Below are 3,256 nucleotides of genomic sequence, written 5' to 3'. Positions count from 1 at the left end.
CCAGAGGTGAAGCTCTGTTTTCCGAGGACGGAGACGCAGGAGTCGAACCTTCGGGGCTCGTCGTGGAACGAGAGTTTCCTCTGATGGGAGCCGAGGCTCACCTGTGGATCACAACAACGTCCTCTATCAGCTTCATCTCCTGTAAATACACTCAAAAGCCAAGTTCAGCTCTTCGTTCCTAGAAATCCACCTGATTATCTCCTTGATAAAGTCAAACCCCAGCTGATTACTGCATGTATAGAGCCCAGTAACGCTGCAATAATCACCTGTGATGCTGCTTTTAAGTGATCTAAAGACTCCATGAGACACTTTTGTAAATGTGAATGAGTATTGTTCCAGAATACCTTTTTCCCGTCTGAGGACAGAATGAGCCAGCCTGCAGCGGTCTCAGGATCCAGAGTTACGTCCTCTGGAGGCAGAATGGGATAAATAATGTTCACAATCGAACCGAGTGAACAGAACTAATTCACTCTAAATCAAAAAATGTGCACTTTTATCACTCCGGCGTCATGTTTTGTTCATTTAGGTTTACCGCAGCAAACAAAAACAAGCAGCGCTGAGGGGAAAAAAATACACTTACAATGGGATTTGTCAGCTTTAATAATTTGGCATTTGAACCAAACACTGCTGTTAATTCTGCTCCACTCTTCTCTGCAGAATAGTTTGAATTCAGTCACATTAGATGGTTTTAGATCATGAACTGTCCTTTTAAGGTCTTGTCACAGAATCTCAATTAGATTCAAGTCCAGACTTTGACTCCAGAACCTTCATTCAGTTCTTTCTGAGCCACTCAGAGGTGGACTTGCTGCTGGTCTTTGGGTCTTTGTCTTGCTGCATAAACCATTAGTGTTGAGCTTTAGGTCATGAACTGATGGTGGATGTTCTCCTGCAGGATTTTGACAGACTGGTGTTTAAGGGGGTAATTACTTTTTCGCAGAGGGCAGGATGGGCTTCTTTTAATAGATGGAATCATCTAAAAACTACACTTTGTGTTTTCTTGAATCTGGAACATTTAAGTGTGGCAAATATGCAAAAATAGAAGATTTCTATAAGGGAGCAAACATTTTTTAACAGCACTGAACATTTACTCTCATGTCAGGAGAGTGTCCGTGTCCACATTATTCCACGTACCTGCATATTTAGCCACACTGCTTACTTCTGCAAAAAAACATGAAAATCTCATGAAACAGTAACAGGAACATACAGACAGTAAAATATAATTATTCTGAGTTGCATTTTTGCAGCTTTTCAGCATGAGAATACAACACAAAGAAAAGCACAGACAATAAAGACTTCTATTTTTAGCAATAACATTATTTTACAAATTACCGACCTTCTGTGGATAGTTTCTTGTCGAGTTCATTGCAGATTTCCACCAGCTTGGAGAAAGCTCTCCTCACGGTTCCTATGTAAATGTCTGACTGGACTCTGACTTCAGACCAGTCCTTGGTGCGTGGCGGAGCACTGAGACATGACGAGCTCTGAGACAGACATTATTCTTTCGCACAAATTCAAATATGCAACAGACGGGCAGCTCGTGTTCATATATCAATCTTCAGTGCTCAGTTGTCTAGTTTTACCACCAACACAAAGCACCAAAATGTTCATTTTAGTGGCTTTTTATCTGTATCATTGGGTTCTAAGCAGGTCCTGGATACAAAATGAACCAGTACAACATTTAATTTTCTGCTTTGATAGTTGACTTTTGCTGTAATTTATATTCTCTGGTGCTTGCAGGAAAGTCCAAAATACACAGAGTCATGAAAAAGTATTTGCCCCCCTACAGACGTTTTCCATTTTCTGCATATTTCTCAAGTGTTCCAGATCATCAAACTAAACTTTATTTTTATTGAATATTGGACAGAGGTAAACCACAAAACACAAAATGAGTTTTTAAATTCTGGTTTATTAAATATTTATAGAAAACCTACATCAGCCCTTTGTTGCTGACAAAAGACCATCCACTTATTAGGTTCAGGGGGGCACTTACTTTATTCTTCTGTAAATTCTTAATTAAGTCAAAAAACTATAAAATGGCATTATGTGTTTTGTGGATAAGTAGAGATATTAGTTAGATGGTCTGAAACATTTAAATGTGAGAAATATGCAAAAATAGCTTTCTGACAGGGACTGAATAATTAGTTCCGTGAAGACTTTATGCTTATTAAAGTCACAATAAGAGCACACTATAAGATTTTTGTGCTTTTTATAAAATGTGAAATAGTCTTAAAGACCTAACCAGCCATTTAAATGTCTAAATGCATCACCCAGGACAGAGATGCAGCCCAAAATCAATACATTTAAGTTTATTGTGAGATGTGGTAGTGTCTTGGAGCCATCTTTGTTTTCGTGGCTGCATCCAATAAGACTCAGGATTGACAGTGTGACACTTTATGGTACAGATGTGGAATGAATGACATTAACTGCCGATGTTGTTGCCTATCAGTTTGTGTTTTCCTGACAGCAGAGGGGAAGTGATCTGAAGACTCACCATCACCAGATGAAGATGGTCCCTGCTGTGCTCCAATGACCGAAGCTCACTGCGTCTCCTCTGAAGTTCACTGATTTCCTGTTTGAGCTTGTTCAGAAGCTCCTCCGCCTTCCTCTCCGCGGCCTCCTGCTTCTGCTCGATGTCCTCGATGAGCAGAGCCTGGTTTCTCTCAATAGCACTGACCACCATGGTGAAGACCTGAACACTTGTTTGTATCTCTTTTTCCGTACTTATCTGCAGAAATGCATAAAATGACACAAGAATGTCACAAATTAACACCACTCACAGGTTGACAGACATCATGACAGCAAATTGACAAATGAGGTTACTAGCAGATGAAAAGGATTTGTATTCTCAGACTTCCTGCTGTCTTCAGGAAAGAGTGTTCCTCTCACCAGAGGGGACAGCACTATTAAAGACAACAGAAAATAGAGACAGCACAGAAGAAGACTGGTCAGAGAAACGTCTCTCAGCCTGGAAAACAGGTTCAAGAGTGGTCGTTACTCTTCATGGTCTCTGTATGAAAGATGGATAGCCTTAGAGTCTCGAAAGGAAAGGCCAAGTGAGTTTTTAAACCTGCATTCTTTCTAACAGCCAGCAGGGGGAGACTTCTGTGGTTGTGAAATCAGCCGTCGATTGCATAGAAGTTCTCGGTTGCTTCACTGCCTCAGCAAACATCTTAGGAATGAGTTCATGGTCTTAATTGCTAGTTTTAAGACTCTGTTAATACAACATGATTTTGCCAGCCTGCCACTCTGCCTACCA

General features: G+C 40.5%; 1 long non-coding RNA gene across 1 annotated transcript; it reads right to left on the bottom strand.

Moving 5' to 3' along the window:
* Positions 1-342: 342 nt before the first annotated feature.
* Positions 343-1,965, bottom strand: LOC110969422 (uncharacterized). Its single transcript, XR_007939914.1, has 3 exons — positions 1,334-1,965; positions 1,132-1,158; positions 343-409 (listed from the first exon to the last, which is right to left on the bottom strand). It is a non-coding gene; the product is annotated as an uncharacterized LOC110969422 (long non-coding RNA).
* Between the last annotated feature and the right edge of the window lie 1,291 nt (positions 1,966-3,256).

Source organism: Acanthochromis polyacanthus, chromosome 23 (genome assembly GCF_021347895.1).
Source record: "Acanthochromis polyacanthus isolate Apoly-LR-REF ecotype Palm Island chromosome 23, KAUST_Apoly_ChrSc, whole genome shotgun sequence".
Taxonomy (NCBI): Eukaryota; Metazoa; Chordata; class Actinopteri; family Pomacentridae; genus Acanthochromis; species Acanthochromis polyacanthus.
The sequence above is the reverse complement of the archived record's forward strand: the minus strand, read 5'-3'. Positions and strand labels throughout refer to the sequence as shown.